The sequence below is a fragment of the Peromyscus leucopus genome, chromosome 13, assembly GCF_004664715.2.
Source record: "Peromyscus leucopus breed LL Stock chromosome 13, UCI_PerLeu_2.1, whole genome shotgun sequence".
Taxonomy (NCBI): Eukaryota; Metazoa; Chordata; class Mammalia; order Rodentia; family Cricetidae; genus Peromyscus; species Peromyscus leucopus.
Window position 1 is genome coordinate 48246475 of NC_051074.1, and position 22776 is coordinate 48269250.

The 22776-nt window shown below is 46.8% G+C and overlaps 3 long non-coding RNA genes across 3 annotated transcripts in view; 1 reads left to right on the forward strand and 2 right to left on the reverse strand.

The window, feature by feature from the left end:
- Positions 1-7376: 7376 nt before the first annotated feature.
- The window catches only part of LOC119088909, a 38090-nt gene continuing 22690 nt past the window's right edge, over positions 7377-22776 (forward strand). The window contains exon 1 of the long non-coding RNA XR_005092664.1: positions 7377-7418. This is a non-coding gene — a long non-coding RNA (uncharacterized LOC119088909). The remainder of the gene's footprint in view (positions 7419-22776) is intronic.
- Positions 12432-15702, reverse strand: LOC119088910. Its single transcript, XR_005092665.1, has 2 exons — positions 15587-15702; positions 12432-12755 (listed from the first exon to the last, which is right to left on the reverse strand). It is a non-coding gene; the product is annotated as an uncharacterized LOC119088910 (long non-coding RNA).
- LOC119088911 lies at positions 19645-22682 on the reverse strand. Its single transcript, XR_005092666.1, has 2 exons — positions 22641-22682; positions 19645-19744 (listed from the first exon to the last, which is right to left on the reverse strand). It is a non-coding gene; the product is annotated as an uncharacterized LOC119088911 (long non-coding RNA).

A 22776-nucleotide genomic window follows, 5' to 3' on the forward strand; every position in this document is an offset into this window, starting at 1 on the left:
CTTTGAGACAGTGACGCCTGCAGTGGATTCTCTGATAAAGGTTAAAGTCTGTTCATCTTCAGGGAGGCGTCCTTAACAACGGGAGTATTTTTGATAATCAACTTGCTCGCCTTTTATCTTGCTGCCAGTTAAGGACAAGGCTCAAGGGTGGGGGTACCATTTGCAGGTGACAACAATCTGTAGCACTGGGAACTAGGAGATGCTTTGGGGCCACTTTCCTAAGAGCTCTTGTTCATTCGATCTGGGATCTGGGGTTGCTGAAAGCGCCCCGGGTACTGAACTGTGGGAAGCGAGGATAGCCATGGACAATCCTGTAATCGGGGGTGGGGGGAGGTGGGGGATGGGGAGGGTAGGGGGTGGGGGCGAGGGGGTGAGGGGGTGGGGGAGTGAGATGCGGCCACATGTAAAGTCACAGAACAACAGAAAGTCATGATCTTTGGTTTTAGGAGACAGGTTATGATTTAGTATCAAACGTGTAGACATTAAGTCCAGAATTAGAATATGATCTGGAGACAGAACTCCCTCTCCCTCTGAAAGGGACCAAGACAAATGCTAATTTGCCGTGACCCTCTGGCAGCTCAAAGATGACACATGGTCTGTCCCTTTACAGGGAGCATCTGTGTCCCACAGTGTCCCTCAGGACTCTAAGGCACATCAGCAAATGCTCGATCTTTTCCTGGAGCATCTGAGGCACAGCTGTATCTCTGGTGTCCTGTATGTCCTAGAGGGGGGAGCAGGGCCCCTCAACTCTAGTGTGAGGCCCACAGCTCCAGGATGCTGAGAGCGGATGACCTGGGAGCTGCCACTCTAAGAAAGCAGAGATTCAAAGAACACGTTTCCGTGTCCAGTGGCGTGAAATCAAAAGTCTCACCCCCAAAGCAAGCTTCTCTGTGCCTCAGCAACTCAAGCTTGTGGGCATGTGCTTCCCACACCAAATTTCATAAGAAAGGGGGAAAGAAAGAGAGGAGGCGCTTTAAAAAATACAGAAACAGTTTCTGAAGGCAAATCCACATGGCTTTTTAGAAGCCCCACACTGCTGTCTGGCTGCAGGCCTCTGATCTAATAAGGATGGCAAGAGACAGACCACTCACTTGCCCATCCTGAAGACGAACACATGCACCTGCCCCCGGGGCCTCCAAGGCAGGGCATAGGTTTGTAAATGACAAGCAGGCTGCAAACCCGAGGGTGGAGCCCCAGATGGGGAGGCAGGAGAGACAACTGGGCCATATGAGTAAATCTTAGTCAGAACCGTGCACCAGAACCCCCCAGGGCGTTTCAGTATAGACATAGGTTCCCGAATACACCCCAGACTTCCTGAATCTGAATCTTGGGCCGGATTGAGCTTCATTTTCCAAGATTCTTCTGGTAACTCAAACACACTCCTGTGGTTAAGAATCACTAAGCCTGGAAAGGTCAGAGAGGGCCAGGCAGCCTCATTTCTTATGTATTGGGGGCTCTTGCATAATTAAAAAATGAAAAGTGAAAACAGAGCTTTAGAATTACCCAAGTAGGTAAGCACGTCTTAGATACTGTAACCTGTGCCTACAGTTAGCCGAATCGCACCGACTATAAATTGCAATGCTGTTTAACATCACAAGATAATTAAAAGGTTTATGAAAATAATTCTTAGAAACCATCGGTAGTGGGATGCAGAAATGGAATGTAAATCTGAGGCTGCGTGTATACGTGATGATGGTTTCTTTCAGTCTTACCTGGTCCGACTGAAGGACCACCGCACCTGGAGAAAGGATTAAAATGCAGTGATGACCTTGTCTTTGCCTTTGTGTTTTTGTTTGTTTGTTTTCAACATTTTTAAACATCTTTTAATGATTTATTTATTCTAATTTTATGTCCATTAGTGTTCTGCTTGCATGTATGTCTACATGATGGTGTCTGATCCCCTGGAACTGCAGTTACAGACAGTTGTGAGCTGTGCGGTGTAGGTGCTGGGAAATAAACCCAGGCCCTCTGAGAGAGCAGCGACCACTGAGTCATCTCACCAACCCCTGCCCCCAGCTTTCCCTTTGTTAATGGGAATCCCAGGTTTAGGGGGCGGGGTGTTTCCATCCTGACCCCTCAAGCATCCCTGTCTCGAAAGTCCTGGATTTCAGCCGTAGTGATGATGCCAGAGCCTCTGGCTTTAGAGTCAATAGTAAAGCCTTTGGAGATGACCGTGTTCCTCCATGGGAACATTGTTAAAATGGATTTCAATGAGAGCTGCTCATGTTTGATGTGCTCCTGTTATCTTCCAAGCTCTATGCTAGGGTCAGAAAGTAGATCTTCCCTTCCCACCCTAGTGGTCCAGATGTCTGAGAATACACAACTCAAGAGAAGCAGCTTAGCCCCCTGGTACAGGTGTCCTATGAGTCCTGTCCCAATGGCGAAGATGTTGCTTCTCTGCCTGGCTTTCACGTGATCATCACACCTGTGTCAAGCACTCAAGTACCATCCAGGTCCTAAGCTGATGACACCAGACGAAGTCTTAAGGTTTGGTGGGCAGAAGTACATAGAACTGGAGACACAGAATTCTAAACTGAACAGGGGTTTCAAAATGGAATGAGAACCACAGGCTGGTAGGAAATCTTACAAGTGCGTAGGCTGTGCGGCAGATCTGGTCCTTGTGGGGACAAATCTTTGCCACCTGCTCCTCTGTCTGGAACCTTTTCTTTCTTTCCACATCTTGACCCTTTATAAAGTCAATGCACTTACGTTCTCATTCAAGGACGTCTCCTCTGAAAGGAGTCCCTCTGCTGATGAGATATGTCCCTAGCCACATCCTTCAGACTGTTCAAATTCTCCTCCAGGACTACCCCATGGACACTCACCCTCCAGACCCATGCGACAGCAGCATTTTTAGCTTTCCACTTCTTTCAGAAGGAGGAAACAAGAAAGCGTCTCTCCCCATTGCCTCTGTGTATTTTCACGACATCAGGTGACCATCTGACTTCTGCTCTCAGTGTGCTCTGGCCCTGGCCTCAGCCGTGCCAGCATCCCTGATGATACCCAGCTCCTCCAGGCTTTGCTGTAGCATGTCTTTCTCTGGACCACCAGCCAGCTCCCAAATAATGACACAGAGACTTCTTACTAACTATGAAAGCTTTGCCATTAGCTTAGGCTTAGCCCACTAGCTCTTATAACTGAAATCAACCCATTTATGTTCATCTACTTTCTATCACGTGGCGTTACTCCTCTTCCATCTTGTACCTCCTGTCTCCACCCCGTGTCTCACGCAGGCCCAGGTTCCACCGCCTCTTCCTTTCTCTCCCCGGAAATCCTGTCTATACCTCCTGCCTAGCTATTGGCCGTTCAGCTTTTTTATTACACCAATCACAGCAGTATGCTTCACACAGTGCACAACTATCCCACAACACCTTGCTATGGGATGTGAGCTGCTGAGTTCCTGGCCTCCTCAGCCTGCCATGTTGGTCTCCTTGCTCGATTCCACTGATCCTTTGCATCTAGTCCTCTTCCTGGTTTCTAGGTATCATGATTTGCAGGAGTTCTTCCCTCTTATCCCCTCTGCTGTCAATTTCACCCACTCCCACCTCTTTCCCACTTAGGCTATAAATGACACCTATATCTGTCCATCTCATCCCGGCTCCGGACCAGTTTTTCCCACCTCCTCTGTAAACTCTTCCCCCAAACCACACCTTCTACTATAGAAAGATCAAACTGATCATTTTTCCCCACCCTGAAACACAAGCCATTTTTTTTCTCTCCGAAATTCCCAAATCTTATTCCTGTCTCAATTTTGAAGCAACTTCAGGGAGTTTCAGATGTGCAGGGATGGAGAAGAGTAGACTCCGCTCTGTGCCAGTCAGGGACCAGGTCATGGCCAGGTCACGAAGATGCTTCCATCTTTGATGGGTGACATCCAAAGAAGTCTCAGATGTTGACATCCCAGCGAGGAGATATCTGTACAAAGGCCTGGTTGGACAGCAACACATAGCATTGTGCCTGCATTTCACTGGCTAAATTTGGCCACCCGGCCTAATAGCAAGGAGCTATCTAATGTGACCTCGTTGTTGTTACAGGAGAGTTTCAACGAGTGACTGCTGGTCTCCAAGTTTCCCTGAAATCTATATTTAAAGCTATGAAGGGAAGTTCCCTCTCTCTTGAATTCTTCCCCTTTCTGGTTGATCACTAGCTCCTCTTCATCTTTCCTCTACACTAACACTCCCCATATTCAGCCTTATGTTCCCATCCCTTAAGCCATCATCTCTCAGCTCTCAGCATCATCTCTCAGCTCTCAGCATCATCTCTCAGCTCTCAGCATCTCTCAGCTCTCAGCATCATCTCTCAGCTCTCAGCAGCTCTTAGCATCATCCCTCAGCAGCTCTCAGCATCATCTCTCAGCTCTCAGCATCATCTCTCAGCTCTCATCATCTCTCACCTCTTAGCATCTCTCAGCATCATCTCTCAGCTCTCAGCATCATCTCTCAGCTCTCATCATCTCTCACCTCTTAGCATCTCTCAGCATCATCTCTCAGCATCATCTCTCAGCATCATCTCTCAGCATCTCTCTCAGCTCTCAGCATCTCTCAGCTCTCAGCATCTCTCAGCTCTCATCATCATCATCTCTCTAACTTGACTACTGTGATGATCCTTGAACTCGGGCCTTTCTCCCTTTAATCTCTCATTTACCAAACAAATACATGTCAAGCAATGTGTTCTAGACATCAGGTTAAATATCGAGGAGGAAATGAGGGAATGGATAGATTTATAATCCCGCCTGGAAGGCAGAGGCGTACATGCTCTTATCACTTGCTTCTTGGTGCCTGTGATGGGGAAGGACAGGACACAGGACTTGTGGGGAAGGGGCTCCTCCTTCTCTGACCACTCCATTAAGCAGGATACATGCCTGCCCTACTCACTGCCCCTCACTGCCCTTAGGATAAGTGCCCCTCACTATTTCCATCACAGTCCCCGCCTCCGTGCTGAATTATCACACATGTGCATGTGCATTCTTGCTGAACTTGTGTCTCGTCCCACCAAACTGGGTGCTCCACAAGGGCAGGGACTGTGTCTCATTCGCCAGCATGGTCACCACCGAGTACAGAACAGTGCTGGCACATGGCAGGAAGGAAGCTAATGTGTGGGGGGTCAGATTAGCTTTTCTATGAGAAAGGAAAATTTCCAAGGCTGTAGCCAGGCTTGTGATGTGGCAAAGGAGATTGGTGGGGGTAAGTGCTTCTTTGAGGCTGGGAGGGAGTACAGCTGAGGTTCAGGCTGGAGGAGGAAGAGAGCTGGGACTGGAAACTGCATTCTGTAAACTCTGTGTGTGTGTGTGTGTGTGTGTGGTGTGCACTCGCTCATGCGTTTCCTCCGAAGTGATGAGAAGCCACAGGAAGACCCAGTTAAAGTTTTAGATCTGCATTGCTCTTTCTAGAAGCAGTTGGAGGAGGACAGGTTGAGACTGGACAGCCTGGGGAGAACTCAGAACAATCTTGGTAGTGTGAGCAAAACAGTTTTGCAGTGCATTCCACCCTGGTTTGTCAAAGGTGCTGGCTCAGGTGTCCATACAGGGAAAAGCAAATGGGGAGCAGTACAAGAATTTGGGTGATTTCTATACCTTTATGTTTCTATTTTGACTGAATTTCCAAATCAAACCATGCCTCCTTCAAGAGGCTTTCCAGGATTGACTCTTACTCCAAATCATTCTAAGCTATCATAGTTAGATAAATCCTTTTGGTACAGGTTAAAGGTCCTCTATTTCTGTAATGTTCCTTCAACTTCTAACATTGGCAAAAGTGACCCATATATGTTATTTCATTAAAATACTGCTTATAGTGAGCACACTAATTAATACTTGGGTCTTTGTCACTGATGATGGGCGCTTTCCTTGTTGACTGAATCTTAAGGGGCGGGGGAACTTAGTTCAGTCTTCTCGAAAGCATGTCTCCTTGGGCTGTCCCACAGCACACAAGTAACCCATGGCTCTCCTTCAGTTTGACAAATCATTTTTGATGGACTCTCTGGCTCTCTTGGAGAGACCCTTAAGTGAAAGGAGTTGCTGTCTCTCTGCAGACAGTGCCCTCCTGGAGGCCCTGAAGTCAGAGTCTGCTTTCCTGTAGGTCAGGAATTCCCTCTTGCCTGGGGACTTTTCATGTGTCCAGGCTCAGGTATTCTCGCAGGTCTGAAATGGCTTCAGGGAGCACATGGCCCTTTGTCTGGGTCTTTGATTGACAAGGCTCACAGAGCAGGGCAGCATGGGCCTATGTTTTAGTCCCAGGTGAGGCTGGAGGGCTGCTCAATTCTGAAATGGAAATTTCTGGTTCCCCCTCGGCCTCTCTCTTCCTATTTCCCACCTCCAAACTCGGGCCCACCCAGGCCAGCCTGGTGAGGGGAGGACCCAGTGGGGTTTTATTTCTTAAGTGCTTGTGCCGCGATGGAGAGAGGAGAATTCTGTTCGGAGCAAGCAGAGTAATTGACACCTGGGAAGCCAGTTACTCACAAACTCCAGGAAGTAAAAATGAAAAAGCCCTTTTGTATCAATCCCGTGCCTCCCCTGTCAGGGCAGAATGTGCCCGTGATAATTGCAGCCAAGGTGAGGCGCTGGGCTTGAGACATCGTGCATCCCACCCCACCCCCTCCCTTTGTCTCTCAGACCATGCCTCGGAGCCTTCTGCTTTCTCCATCTGCTATTCTTCTTCTTCTTCTTTTTAATAATAATTAAAATCGCAGGCACTTCTGTTCCATAGGACTCTTCTTTGGATGGCTTCCCTTTTTTGTTTTAGGTGGCTGTGTTTACATGCACGGGCTCCCCTCGTCCTTTTGAATAAAACCTCCATCCCCAAATGCACTCTGGACCGCAGCATTTGAATCAGGACCACGTCTGCTGGCTTTGGGCTGTAAAAAGACGTGACCATTCAGAGCCTAGCAGAGGAGGGTGTTCACCAGTTAGTGTAAGAAGATAAATAAGAAGACGCACACCAGCTCTGTGGTGGTATTGTGTTTTCCAAAATATTGTGTACTCTAATAAAAATATCTGGGGTCAGAGAACAGACAGCCACTAGATACAAAGGCTAGAAAATGGTGGCACTCACACCTTTAATCCTAGCACTCCAGAGATAGAAATCCCTCTGGATCTCTGTGAGTTCAAGGCCACATTGGAAATAGCCAAGCATGGTGACACGCCTTTAATCCCAGAAAGCCAACCTTTAATCCCAGGGAGTGGTGGCAGAAAACAGAAAGATATATAAGGCGTGAGGACCAGAAACTAGGAGCATTGGCATTTGGCTGGTTAGGCATTTGGCTGGTTAGGCATTTTTGGGCTGGTTAAGCATTTTGGCTGGTTAAGCATTTGGCTGGTTAAGCTTTCAGGCTATGGAGCAACACAGTTCAGCTGAGATTCATTCTAGATGAGGACTGAGAGGCCTCCAGTCTGAGGAGACAAAACCAGCTGAGGATCCGGCAAGGTGAGATAGCTGTGGCTTGCTCTGTCTCTCTGATCTACCAGCATGGACCCCAATAACTCGTCTCGGGTTTGATTTTATTGATAAGAACTTTTAAGATTTCTGCTACACAGCTCCTTTACAGCGAGAAATGGAAATGCCCACCGGTGTCCACCAGACACAGGTGTAAACTGGATTTAATTGGAAAGGTCACCAAATCTCATGATTTTTTTTTATATATATATTCAAAAGCAAATTTTTTGGGGTACTCAGCGTCAAATGCGGTACAGAAGGGCAATGAAAAGCCGCATCAGTGCTGATTAGAGAGAAGTAGTACGTCCCACTCCTAAGGCTGGGCTGCTGGGATTCTGAGTTCTTCCTCTTTGCCCACATCTCGGGATAGGATGGACAGCAGGGAGCAAATGGAAGAAACGAGGAAAATCAAAGAATTTTTATCAATCACAAAGTGAGTTGCCCATCCCTGGGGCAATCGATAGCTGACCATGCTTTCTTTCTAGACACACCTCTAGACTGAAGGAGGAGCTCTTCCCACACTTCCCAGAACCCCAGGAGCGGGGTCCCCCTTGTGCCTGTCCCCAGAGGCCCAGGTCGCATGCTAATATACTACATGGCCGTTTTAGATTGTATACTTGGCAGCTTGTCATTTCGTTTTCCCAAATCCTGAGAGGAACATGAACTTGATCCATGCCATAAATCAAGTTCTAATACACGGTGAGAGTCTTAACCCTTCGCCCGTTCTCCCCTGTGGAACTCTGAGCTCTCTCTTATGCTTCCAAGACTATGGAAATGATTCAAATGATTCAGACTCAAACAGACTTTTTTTTTTTTAATCACTGGGTCTCTAAGGCAAACCCTAGTGCTCACACCCTGTGTTTACATCTGGAAACAGAAAGGCCCAGAAAAGGAGAAGGAATGCTTTGACAAGTCAGTCTTTAAAAATTAAAATTAAAAAAAAAAATAAAGCTTATGAGAAAAGGAAAGGGAGGGGAAGCCAGTGGGAAGGATGTCACTGGGGTCTAGAAAATCTCCCTTTGTCTGCAGTTATTCCCCTCCCCCAGTTAAAGAGGTTTCTTCTCTTGCTCTTACTACTGTCCTCTGCCGCTCCTCCCTCAGCTTTTAGGTGTGGAAGACCAGAGCCTCCACCTGTTCCAGGGGCTGCCGCTGTCCTGTGGCACCCGCTGACAGAGAGCTCTGTGGCCCAGAGTGCACCGCCCGCGGGCTCCAGGCCACACGACCCATGCGGCAGACAGAGGGCTGTGTGCACAAGGGGGTTTGCCGTCCCTCACAGCCTCCCACGAAGGCTGGTTGTCTCCCTAGCAATCAGCATTTGTCCTTTCCTGTGTATCTTGAAATGTAGCTATTGGGTCCCAATCTAGATATAAATTTTAATGCCTCTAAGCAGATAAGATGCCCTCAAAGGACTAGAATGGAGAGAGCAGTGGTTGCCTCAAAGGCCTGGGGTCCTTAATGGCCACTCTCCAGAATTCCTGTCCCTTCTCAACACAATTAGGGGATGTTACCACAACCTTCAGAGTCAGTATGGCACAGGTGTGCTGGTTATGGTTTTCTGTTTGTTTGTTTTGTTTTGTTTTGTCAACTTGACACAAGCTAGAGTCACCTGGAAGACTTCAGAATGTTTAACTCTGTGAACTTTTGTTTAACTCGTGAAGCTGTGTTCCTATGCCTTTCTAAAACACCTGATGGTCTAATAAAGAGCTGAGTGGCCAATAGCGAGGCAAGAGAGAGAAATAGGCGAGGCTTTCAGGAGAAATAGAAGGAGGAATCTGGGAGGAGAAAGGAAAAAGAAGGAGGAGCAAGAGAACAAGGAGAGGAGGATGCTAGGGGCCAGCCACTCAGCCACCCAGCCATAGCCAGCCACAGAGTAAAATTGAAAGTAAGATCACAGAATTAATAAAAGGAAAAAGCCCAGAGGCAAAAGGTAGACGGGATAATTTAAAGTTAAGAAAAGCTGTCTAGAAACAAGCCAAGCTAAGGCCAGGCCTTCATGAGAAATAATAAGTCTCCGTGTGTGATTTATTTGGGAGCTGGGTGATGGGGCCCCCCAAAAGAGCAAAAACAACCAACAGCAAGGGATCCTTAATTGAGCAGTTGCCTCCATAGGATTACCAATAGGCAAGTCTGTAGGGCATCCACTGTGGGTAGTTTGCCCCTGGGTAGGCGGTCCTGGGTGGTATAAGGAAACAAGGTGAGCAAACCATGGAAAGCAAACAGTAAGCCATGTTCCTCCAGTCTCTGCCTCGGTTCCTGCCTCCAGGTTCGAGCCTTGAACCTTCTTCTTGTGTGGCTTTGACCTGGCTTCTCTTCCGTTATTGACAATAGCCTGTCTCAGGTGTCATAAGCCTATTCCTCCCCAGTTTCTTTTAGTCATGATGCTTTATCACAGCAACGAAAAAGCCAACTAGATCTGGGTGGGGGCAGGGCGGGGGGTGTTATAAGCTAAGAGTTCTAAACGAATGCACTTTCAAAGGAATGGGCTGACAGTTGTTACCTGTATGGCCGTGTGTGTCCGAGTTATGCAAACACTCACAGTCTCAGTCTCCCCATTGATAAAAAAAAAAAAGTGGTGAGTCAGCAGTGGGAGGAGCTGAGAATAATCCAAGCGCCCTACACCTGTGTCTCAAGATGTTGGAATAAGCCCATTCTACTATGCAATCAAGCCTCGCAGACAAAAGTGAATGGACCCGTTATTTTGTACAACTAGTATGCAATCAACTTTAAGAAATGAGGACGATCGTAGCGAGCGATGCTTAGTTCAGGATGCTTTGGGCAAATGTGAGCCGTGTGCCTGGCTATTGCTACTGGCTGTACCTAAAGATACTGCAGGTCACAGCTGAAGACTGACAGATGCTATTCCCGTTGTTTCTCTCTTTACACCTTTGATTTTTGATGAGTTGACTTGAAATTTGATTGAAGATTTCATCTGGATCTCTGACGCTGAGACAGCGTCAATTTAGACAAAAAAAAAAAATCCTCTCGTAGTACTTAGCAGAGGGTAGTTAACAGCAGAATTCACAGTGCACGAGGTGGAAGAAAGGAGAAGTCACACAGGAAGCGGTGTTGCAACTCGGAAATGAACCAGAGCAGAGGGCGCTGCCCTACTTAAGCCCTGAGAAGCCTAGGGAAAGGCAGTGTTAGGGAATCCAGCAAGGGACTTCAGGAAGGCAGTCAGAGCCACAGAGGACACACAGCCATTAATGTAAACGGCTTGCCAAGGCAGACAGACTCACCCAGGGCCCTCCATTCCTCTGGCCCTGGGAGATCTCTCACTGACGGAACCTGGCCTGCAGTCTGGTGATAGTGAAGCCGGGGAAACCTGCAGCTTCCTCAGGGTCGGCAAACTCAACAGAAGTGGGTTTCTACCTGGAAGCTCTTCATAGCTATGAAGTTGAGTGACTTACTCGATACCATGTGTAAGATGCCAGAAGGAAGCCACTTAGATCTGGGTTTCAGTTTTTCCCTGGACTGTCTGAAGAAACGGAAGCTTGAATCAATGTGATTGCACTTGAGGAAGTATGAACAGCAAAGCTAACCATCCCCTACTTTCTGCGACACTTCTTTTTCTCCCCTTCCTTCTAGAGAGTTCTTATGTACAATTGTTTAAAAAAATTCACAGTAATAATTGCTTTTCTGTGACTGAAATCACTGACAGAAACAACTAAAAAGAGGAGAATTATTTTGGCTCACAGTTTCTATGGTTTTAGTTCATCATGGACGTTCATCTCAGTTCACGGTTGTGAGCGTCTTTGGTGGTCCATTCACATCTCTGGACTCAGAAGCTGAGAAAGGTAGGGACTGGAGGCCAGGGATAACTTTCAAAGAAGCCCACCCCCAAATTTCCAGATCCTCCCCAAACAGTGGCACCAGCTGATGAACAAACATTTAAAACATGAGCTTATGCTGGCACATTTCAGATTCCAACCATAGCACTTGCCCAGAGGCTCCATTCTTTACCCATCCATGCTGGCTGTATAAGGTTTTGGTTAAACCATTACTGCCCATGGTGAAAGAAAGTAATTTTGCCTTTGTAGAAGCCCAACAGTGAGAAAAAAATAGCTAGTATCTTTGCTTCTGCAGAGCTGTTTCCACAGAGGGCTGTTTCTTCAAAAATGGTATCGGTCTTTAGTATAAACGTGGGCAGTCAATCAAGATTCAGGCTGGTCTCTGCTGTAACTGCCCAACCAACACCTTGCCTTCATCTCTCTGTCCCAGACCCTAAGGAACACTGTTTCTCACCCAGTGCTGGGCTCTGACTCTCTTCCCAGCATGGGATGGGCTCCTTAGCCACTTCATTATCACAAGTTACAGCAATCCTCTGCCTAACTAGGAACAGCATTATCTGAAACAGGATTGGAAGTAAACTAAGAACGTAGGTGGCCTCATCCATGATAGCGAATCAGAAATGTGACCGGCTGGCACATCACATCACATCTGAGAAATATCACAGGTTGCTCTTATTGATAGAAACACCCGGATCGCCACCCACACAGCTGGAAAGAGTGAAGCATTTATATTTCCTTCAACATAGGTGTTGCTGTGGGGAAGAAGAGGAGGACCAAAATCATCAGGCCTGAAGACTGTGAGGTTCTTATTTCCTAAGGCCTGTGTGTGCGGCAGCGATTTGGTCTGAATCCAAGTCAAGACAGGAAAATAATCTGAAAAATGGGACCACTCAGGTCCAGAATAATACCTAGTAATTTAGTGTGGTAGCCGGACACATGCTGCAAGGAAACATAAAGCTGGAGTAGTTACCCCAGAAGAAACCAAGCACCTGAGTCCAACTGTATGTGTACCTGCAAATCAGGTCCCTGCAAATCCAGATGAGTCACGGGGACTGTCCTGGTCTAAGGTCACTGACTCTGACAAGACAAAGTCCCTTCTCTCTAAAGCAAAACAAACACACAGAAAGGGATCACATACTTGCTTGCCATGAGAACAAGATTATCCCGAAGTATGCTGTATGTGGTTATTGCAGTAATGAAGCCGTGCGATGGTTGGTAGAAGTTTGAATGGATGCTTTATTCAAGTTAAATGAGCCAGGACCAAGTGGTGAGGCAGCAAAGTGAGCCGCCATATGTTATACACTGAAGAAGGAGGAGGAGAAGAGGAAGAGGAAGCAGAATCGGAAGCGGAGGAGGAGGAGGAGGAGGAGGAAGAAGAAGAAGAAAGAGGAGGAGGAGAAGGAAGAGGAGGAGGACCTTGACTGTCAGTGGCCATTCTTCAGGCTTGTGAGAACTGGTAGAAATTGCACCATGTAGCAGCTGTTGGTTGCAGGAACCAAGAGGAACATTTCTGGACAATGACTGGTAGATGAAGCCAGGCCTGTGACCAGAGGAAGCATGAAGAATAATAAAAAGAAGAATTAGTTTGTATCGACACTCTCCATGCATTAAATATAAGAGCCGTGTCCCCAAATGAATTGCAGCGTTTGACAATGATGTTCTAGGAAAAAGAGCAAATATTGACACTTCAATAATGTTTGCCCAGCAATCAGTGAGTGGTATACAGCTTTCAGGGTATCTATGTTACTGGAATCAATTAGGAAAACAGAGAATTGATATCCTCCAATGAGAAACATATGGTAACTGCTGACATTAGGGATAACGTTGGCTCGGCAAATCATTTCTGAAGTCATAGGACTTTCCACACTGCCGTCCATGTGTGTGTAAGGACTCAGGCTGAGAACACAGTCTTCCTTCAGTGCCTACTGCACACTGCACGTACCACACACACTCCTCCAGTAGGCAATTTCCACCCCATGCATGTTCTGCCCACCCCATCTAACTCCTCTGTCCTCCCTCCCCTCCTCTCTTCCTCCTCCTTGCCTTCCTCCTTCCTTTTCTCATTTCCTCTGCCTTCATCCCCTTCGTTTGCCTCATTGGGAGCAAGCAGCCTTATCTGAAGCACAAACTGGAAGTCAACAGAAAGCGTAGGTGCCCTGTGACAGCCAACCAGAATCGTGACCGTCTGGCGTCTTCCCTCTAGTCATCTTTTTCTGCCTTTCTTCCCATTCTCTCCCCTTCCTTCTTCATGCCCCTCTTTCTTCCTCCCTCTCTCCCACTTTGCTTTCTACCTCTCCCTTCCTCTCTTCCTCCTCCCCTCCTTTTTCCTTCCTTTCCTTCTTCTCTCCCTCCCTTCCTTTATTCCCCTTCCTCCTCCCTCCCCCCTCTCCTCCTTTTCTCTCTTCCTTCACACATTTGTAGAGAGCCCTCTTTGTGCTAGCACCATTATTTTAGAACGGGCAAAATCTCTGTTGGAAAAGGAAGGAGGTTATGAAAAATAAAAACCACAAAGTAAAACATGTTCATTGAAATTTTTGATAGTCTTCCATACAGTAGATCCAAATTGGAAAGACCTGAGATGTACAAGAGATCCTTCTTATCCAAAGGGATTATTTCAAAACACCCAGGAGGTGCAACCACAGGTGGTACAAAGCCCTATATACCATGTCTTTCTGTATGTGTGTAACTACTATATATGTGCACATGTAAATATACACACTGAATATATAGCATTTAAATATGTGTAGATCTACTATAAACTTTAATTCATAAATGAAGTGGAGCAAGAGATAGTGACAGGAATTAATGGTTACAGAATAATTAAAACAATGGGCTGCGGTAGAATTGCCAACCACACTACTGTAGTTCCTGGTGGCCGTTATTCAACGAAATAAAAGGTTCTTGAACTTAAGTCCTGCATCATCCAGGACAGTTGGCCTGACGACAGGGTCAGCTCCCAGGGGACTAATGGGTAGATGGGACACACACCTGGACCAAGGTGTCATTCAGGTAGGAAGAGGCAAGACAGTGTGAGACTTCATCACAAACACCACTCACACATTACACATTACTTATTTCCAGAATTTTCCACTGAATATTTTCGGACCGCAGTTGACTGCAGGTACCTGAGGCTACAGGGAAATGGAAGCCCATGTTAGGTCGGGTGGATAATGTCTCTTTAACCGGGCTCTCTGGTTTCTTGGGGAGTTTTAGCTGCTCCTTGGTCTCTATGTCCCTCAGGCCCATTGCTTCTGTTTTCTTCCCTTCCTCCTCTCTTCCTGCCCCTCCCCCTGCCTTTCATTTTAATGCTTATCTAGCTGTCCTGTCCTGGTGTTTCCAGGAAGGCTATAGCCATGAAAACTCTACATAGGAAAGACTCCACTCTCATTGGACTTGTGTTATTGTTATTGGTGTCTTCTCTTCCTCCCTCCCCCTTTTCCCTTCCTGCCTTCTGCCCAACTGGATTTCAGCTTCCTTAAAAATAAGGATATACTCATTTGTCTCACTTTTTTTTAAAAAAATAGATTTCCCCAAATGGTGAACACACCTTGGGGCAGGTAGGAAAGGTTTTATGTAATAATTATTGACCCAAACTGAAGTGTTTCTTGCTTAAGTTTGTTGAGATAAGTTTGCCTACTTATGAGATGTCTTCTTGACTGCTGTCCTGGTTGTCATATTTATTCAGTGTGTCTCTAAGAAGCTGAATTTTCAAGGTACTTTTTGGTCTTGGACATTGCCTTTGGTGTATCAAGTCTCATCCTGTGAAGTCACTGTGAACATCCGTTGGTAAAGGCAGCCCAGCGACCAGATTTTAAGCAAGGGGTATATATGTACAGTGCAGTCAGGCTGGATGAGGCTTACAGACAAGAGTTCATTAATTCCTCTTGATAAGAAGTAATTCTAAAGAGCTAGCATGGTATCTATGGAGTCTGGGGGAAGCCTGAGTCCTCAGCTTTTGGTGATGGTGAAGTTTTATTGTCTTTTTTCTTTTTTTTCCCCCTCGCTCCTCTTTTGTTAGGGAAAGGAGTATCTGGGTGTTACCGAGGTGGAGGTGAGAGGTTAGTGTAATCCTCAGCCTGCAGGGTTCAGGATCACAGGTCCGGCCAGGCACCCTCCACCCCACATAGATGAAGAGGGTTTTCACAGCATGGGGTGGCACTGTAGCGGGAGCAGGGTTGCTAAGGATGTCATTATCACTCTGATTGCAGGAACCGGTGAGTTAATTGGCATGACCTCATTCAGGTCCTCGGGGGCCTACCTGTTCACAAGTTATAAAGGAGACAAAAAGTTGATCTTTTTATAGTGTCAGGAGGCAGCACCTGCTAGCATTTAGCAGAGCATTTCAGAGAAGCTGGGGTACACAGCACTTACCCACCGGCACTGTTTCCCCCGGCGCTGAATAGCCTCCAGACATAGCCTTCCAAAACTTTCTTCCTGGCTTTATTTTCCTTTGTTCCCTCTAGAGGAAGTGGGATTTTTTTTTTTTTTTCCTGGTGGGAAAAATCAGCCATTAAACTGAGGAAGGCTTGAGGAAATGAACTGTAATGTCTTGGAGGAAGAAAAATAGCACTATGAAGATGAAAAAGAACCGGAGATAATGGAGATTGATCGCTTGATCTATCTGTGGCCTCAGATAAAACTGATTGGATTTAGCATGTTGGGTTACAGTTAAAAAGCGCCGGTGTTTCGGTTGGGGTAATGTAGTTTCAGAATTTCACAGGGAGCCATTTATTTATTTTTGCATTTGTGAGTCATTTAGTCATTCCCTTGTGAGTGAGAATACATTTATTTCCCTACTCCCTGCTGTTAGGCGTTCTATTAATACCACACTAGTTGAAATAAATGGAGCAGGAGAAACTGGTGGTGAATTTGTTTTTCAAAAAAAAAAAATTTTTTTTTTGAGCGGCTATTTTGGTAAAGTCGGCTTTCCAACCCTTCCCGTGGCTTAAAAAGAGGTAACTTCTCACCCTTTTCCCTTCCCCCCGCCCCCCCCCCGCTTCATCTTTTTTTTATTTTACTTTTTTATTTGTTTATTTATTTGCTTTTGTTTCAATACGGACAGCATCAAGGCCCTGCGAAGCCTTACAACGCCATCAGGGCACGCAGGAGAACTGACTGGCGGGTGGTAAAATACCCGATCAAGCGGTCGGATTGTCAAAAATTACGAACCAAGTGGCAGTTTTCTGAAGCACATGTTTTCTCGCCCCATCTTTTGAACTGTGCCCCCAAAGGAAACTCCAGCTTGAAAAAAACAGGGGCTGGTCCTGCGGGGTGGAGGGAAGTGGCCCGGGTCAGGTCACTGAGGCTGAGTTCAGGCGCAGTGAGCTGCTTTGCTCATGCGCAGTACAGCTGAGCAAAGTAGACCGTCCTTGTTATTCTGGAGGGCTAATTACTATCAGTATTTGTTTGGGGGGCCATGAACACAGTGTGGGGTAAAGACACGTTTGGGGTGTGTGTGGGGTGTTGTTGTTGTTGCTACTGAGGGGAGGAGGCTTGGTACCGCTCTCTGCCCTGAACCACATCAGCCCAGCAGGCTGATTCCCCAGAAGGCCGCTGGGAACCGGTTCGGAAAAAGCCCTGGAGGACTGCCGAGAAGCACGTGAGGCAGGCACTGTCCCTGCCTGAAGAAAGTCAGGCAGATCCTGAAACCTCTCCCTAGGCCTCCGCTTTCACATTCCTGACTGTTCTTCGGATGAGGGTGGGGGAGGGGAGAGGACAGGGTGGTAGTTGGTGTCCCTCTCTGGCCAGGGGCGGGGAAAGGGGCTGGCTAAGGACATTCCGTCCATTTGCTCCTTTCCCAGAAACCTTGAGAAGTGACAAAGAAAGAAAAGGCGTGCTAGAAACACATGTTCTCTCTCTCTCTCTCTCTCTCTCTCTCTCTCTCTCTCTCTCTCTCTCTCTCTCTCTCCCCTTTCCCCTCCCTGTACCCTCCCCCCCCTCCTCTCCACCTTGCGCTAGAGTCAATAATAGCAAAGATAATTTACAGTTAAACACCAACCCAGGAGTGTAAGGTAGGGACTGAGAAAGACTGAAGGCCACCCTTCCCATATCTAAGTATTTGGCTTCCTCTACGGTTTCAAATTATGTACAGCCAAGTTGGTATAAAGGGGGCATCGCCCGAAACTGAACAGACAAGGACTCTGAAGCTCAGAGTTCTCCAAGGACACGGGTGGGTCACACATTCAGGGACACAGGGACGAAACCTGAGGTCTGCATCGTGAGCTGACGAGTCCCTGAGGCTACAGGGTGCTGAACAGGTGGCGGTAGATAAGGACAGCCTGCTTCAGGAGAGAGGGCGGCAGGGGCCTGTGCATCCTCCTCCGCCTCCTTCCTGAAGATGCTTGCCTCTTGGCCAGGGTGGTGAGCTTGCTAATTTCTTACACTTGTTTTAGGAAACCAATAAAGCCAAAGGCAAGAAACTCTTTCCTGGCAGATCTGGGTGTGTTCTAATTGGCCTGTAGATGAGATTCCCGTTAACGCCAGGGAGAAATCCAACCACTCCAATGCCCTGAAAGTAACCTAGGGTAGATTTCAGAGGCATAAACAAGAACAGGGGTGGAGGCTTAGCATCCCAAAGCCATTTTCTTTGACTGGGGCTGAGGGAATGGAAGAGTTTTTGCTCTTTGTTTTCTACCTGCATTCTTAAAACTTTCATCAAATTCCTAGACCTCTCAGGGCCTGTCCCTTTCAGAGGTAAGCTGTCACTTTCTGCTCACTCCTCAGGCTGGCTGCTGGCCTGGGGGGCGGTTCTTATGTTCCCTTGTTCCGGCCTCTCAAGGTTGGTGAATGGAATTGAAACACAGTTCCCCTAGCCTCATGCCCAAGGCCACGGTGACTCTGCACTGTGCTGGGGACAAGGAGGGCAGTGCTGACTGGCAGTGGCTCTCACAAGCGAATGTCACAGAGGACAGTTGGAAGGAGTGCGCTTTGGTGAACTCCGCCACGCTATAGGAACCAAAATTAACTGGAAAAGGGGGGAAGAAAGAGAGAGAGAGAGAGAGAGAGAGAGAGAACATGTGTTTCTAGCACGCCTTTTCTTTCTTTGTCACTTCTCAAGGTTTCTTTCTTATTGTTCAAGGGCTAGTCTTTGACTCAAATCATAGTGTGTGTAGATTTTTGAATCTTGGTCAAATTATTTCACCTCTTTTGTTCCTTAGTTCCTTCATCTGTAAAAGGAAAGGATACAATTAATACCTAATTTGCAAATTTATTATGAGGATTCTATCATGTTGTTTGTACAATACATTTGCAGAGCCTGGAATATAATTAGTATTTAACTAATGTTAGTTGAACAGTCTTCCTCTCTACATAGCTGATATTTCAGCTGTCCAGTCATATCATCTATGTGATGGTTAGTATTCGTTGTCAACTTGACAAGAATTGGAGTCACCTAGGAGACACACCTCCAGAGACGTGTACCTGAGAAGGAAGAAGACCCGCCTTTAATGTAGATGGCACCACCCTGTGGGCTGTAGTCTCAGATGGAATAAGAAGGAGAAAAAAAGAAGGAAAGCAACAGAATGCCACCATTCATATCTCTCTCTCTCTCTCTCTCTCTCTCTCTCTCTCTCTCTCTCTCTCTCTCTCTCTCCTTCCTGGCTGCTGATCTATAATGATGAGCTGCCTTGCACCATCCCTTCCCAGCCATAATGGACTGTATCCCTTCAAATGGAAACAAATAAGCCCTTCCTTCCTTAAGTTGCTGTTGCCAAGTGTTTTGTTAGCGCAATGATAAAAGTAAATGGTGCAATATAAGCGGAGTTTGTGAGGGAAATAAGGGCTAAACCATGGTTGAGGTTTTGTTTGTTTTTATGGTGCATTGTTGATGTTTCTTCTGAAGAGCATCCATGGAAGCTGTAGAGGGAATGGCTAATGCAAACTGAGGTCACTAATGCGAAAGGAGGGGGACTTGCTTGCCAATGTTGACTCCCTGTTCTGTTGAAGATAAAATAGGACCATATAATGGAATCCAATACAACACAATATGGGTGATGGGTTTGTCGTTATTAAGTAAATATTTTTAAGGACCTGTGTACCCTCACATGTGTTTAGTGTCTTGGCAATTTTGTGATCAAAAATGAGGAAACCCATTTTGATGGGGTCAAGACCAGATGTTGTCCCCTAGAAGCTCCTGGTACTGGAGAGAGCTGGAGCAAAAAAGAAGTGTCAGAGCCTTGCTTGCATATGCCCTAGGCCCAGCTGCTTATATAAAGCCCATCCGTTAGAGATGGCTGCGGCAGGTGATATAGCCCTACCACTTGCCATCACTAGAGAAGTTAAGCCAGAGAGTCAAAGATGACACTCTGAAGGACTGAGGAGACAGCTTACTTGGTAAAGTGTGGGTCATGCAGCCGTGAAGACCCAGGTCTGGATTATCATCAAGCATGTTATCATCAAGCATGTAAAAATCCCCAGCCTGTTGGTACACACCTGTAATCCTAGCAGTGAGGAGGTGGACACAGAGCAGCCTTGGAGTCTGTGGTTAGCTAATCTTGCCAAACCAGTGAGCTTCAGGCTCGGTGGAAGACTCTGTCTCAAAAGATAAAATGAAGTGTCATAGAGGAAGAAATTGACATGGGCCTGTGGCTTCTACATTCACGCATGGGCACGTACCACACATGCGTGTGCACACACATGGGCCTACATATACCATGAAAGGAGAAGGGAGAGAGGGAGAGAAGGGACACCATGAGAAGGTGGACCCTACAGTGCAGAGTTCAGAGCTTTGCACAGTCTGGCAGCTAAACAGCATCATGTGTGTTTTGGAGAAGAAAATAGGGTATAGACATAGTTTTCCTCCCTGACGATAAGGGGAGAAGGCACTAAAAGCCTTATCCGGGTCCTTGTTCTAGAGAACTATTAAGCAAGCCATCAAGACAACAGTTTGGGCTTTATGTTAGGAAGCCAGCTGCCCAGGCTGGAGAATAGGCAGGGACTAGATCTACAAGCCACAGTGAAAGAAAGATCGGGAGTATGAGACACGGGAAACCATCCATGACTTTAGATACAAGCTCCAGCTTTGGCTAGACTGGTGCAACAAATCCACCCGACAAGCCTGTAGGCAGAATATGGTTATGCTCATGATCATTTTTCAAAGGAGGAAACCAAGACTTATGGAATACCATGCCAGTCTGGCCCCAGAGCCATCCTCAGCCCCTGCCTCAAACAGCTTCTCAGAGCAGAACCTCCCCACAGCATCTTTTAAGGACTCTGATACCCCAGAACCTGGGCCATGGCTGATGCTGCAAGAGCAATGGAGAGGTCCCAGCTGTGGGGCAGGAAAGGCCCAGGATTAGGGATTAGGCCAGATCTGATGCTATGCTCTAGTGTCCCTTGAAGAAGAGCATCTCAGCTCTTCCTAATAAATGGCTGTTCATGCTTCAGTCAGGGGCCATATCTGGTCGAGTTAGGACTTTGGGATTTCGACTCAGCCCTCCGTCTTAACCCGGAGATTCCCCTGGGGACCTGATGAGTTCTGACACTGCCTGTTCCAGAATGATCAACGACCCATCTGCTCAGCAGTGGATCGGAGTGAGGTTCCAGAAAGAAAGCGAACGGGCAATGTCTGCGTACCAGTGTATAACTCCCTCACTGAAAAATGCCATGCACTAATAGAGGAGCTGCTGGGTGCCCTTGCGTCTAATACTGATGGCACAGCGGTTCTCTCGGCTTTCTACAGCCAAGTATTGAAACTAGGTGGCTTAGAACAAACAGATTGGCCTACAGTTGTGAAAACTCGAAGTCTACAGTCAAGAAGATGCCAAGGCTACATTCTTTCTGAAACTCTTGGGGGAAGGACCCTTGCTTGCCTCTTTCCAGCTTCTGGTGGCTTACCAGCAATCTTTGGCATTCTGTGGCTTGTAGAGTCATTCCTTCAACTTCTGTTTCCACAAGATGCCCTCCTGCCTTTCTATTTCATCTTCCACCCATGCCTGTGTCTAATACTCACCCTATTTATATGCTTAATTTATTGTGGTGTAGGGTGATGGAACTTGGGTCCCTGTGTCTGCCAGCTAAGCACTCTGTCCATGAACCATATCCCACAGCCTAATTTCTCCTTCTTATTGGGACACGAGATATATTAAAATATGACCCACCCAATGACCTTATCTTAATGTATGTTACGATCTTATTTCCAAACAAGGTCATGCTCCGAGGTTCTGGGGGTTTGGACCTTTGGGGAACTTGAAGTTCTGTACTCCTCAGTTCCCATCACACTGCCTTTTCCACAGAGCAAGACGTTTCCTCAGTTTCTTAAATGGTAAGTTACCTTTTCAAGAATGAGTGTGTTTTGCTTGTGACATTCTCAAACTAGCTGCTGGTGTCACTTCACACCCCTGCTCTGAGCAATCCTCCTGTTCTTGCTGCTGAATAAACATGATGAGAAACCCACATTCTCCAGGGGGGTCCCACAGAAATGTGTTCTGGACGTCTCTAAGAGTGAGAGTTTCAGGAGGTCTAGACTCCTCAGGAGAGGTCTTCCTATTGTATGAACAGCGGGTGCCATATGATGTACTTTACCTCAGGAAGGTCTATTTGTTGTGCGAAGAGTCAGACGTGGAGAGATAATCCCTGTTGGCACCTGGTACCTCAAAATGAAGTATGTGGCCTGAGGTGACTCACTTAACCCCTCAACCTCACCATCTGGGACCTCCAGGAAATGTTGCCTGCTCGCTCTCTGCAAGCACCGTTTTCCTGCCCTTTGAAATACCTTAGAAGGGGTTTGGCAAGTAGAAACGCTACACTGACACCAGTTAACTGAAAAGAATTGATGTTCACAGAACAGTATTCTTAGGGAGTCCAACTTTCTCACGGCTTATCTCCATTCCCAAGCCCCTGGAATTGGAAGGATTGACCTGGGAGTGGGCCAAAATTACTTCTTGCCGTTCTTTTTTTCAGTGAGAATCTGATTCTACCTGAACCTGAGCACCGGGTTAAGGGAGGCTTAGGGATTAGCTCCCACCAATCCTTTGAAAGGGAATGTGATCCCTTATCAGCTTTCTCTTTGTATCCCTTCTTTGATAAAATGTAGCCCTGCCTCTCAAGTCCTCTCCTTCAGTTTTTCCGCCTCCTCCAAGTTATTTAATTATATTGTTTTCATTATCCTTTCCCGTCTGGCTTTCAGATATCCATGTAATTATCAGATTAAGTCCCATGTAAAATCCTTGTTTGTGGTTTTCCTTCCAATATGCTAAATATACACCTAGTGGCAAAGAGCTGGAGCTAGATCAGTAAACAGGCCAGGACAGAGGAAAGCCAGATACAAAAGTCTCCTTGCATGTTAGAGCAGAGGCTTGTGGGGCACCTCAAAGGTAGAGTGTAACACGAATCTTAAAAGTTCTTATTAATAAAAACAAACCTGGAGCTGGGTATTGGGGTGAACGCTGAAAGATCAGAGAAGCAGAACAAGCCACAGCTTTCTCACCTCGCCAGTTCCTCAGCTGATCCTGTTTCCTCAGACTGGAAGTCTCTGAGTCCTCATCCAGAATGGATCTCAGCTGAACTGCTGCTCCAAAGCCTAAAAGCTTAACCAGCTCTAGTTCCTGGTTTTCATGCCTTAT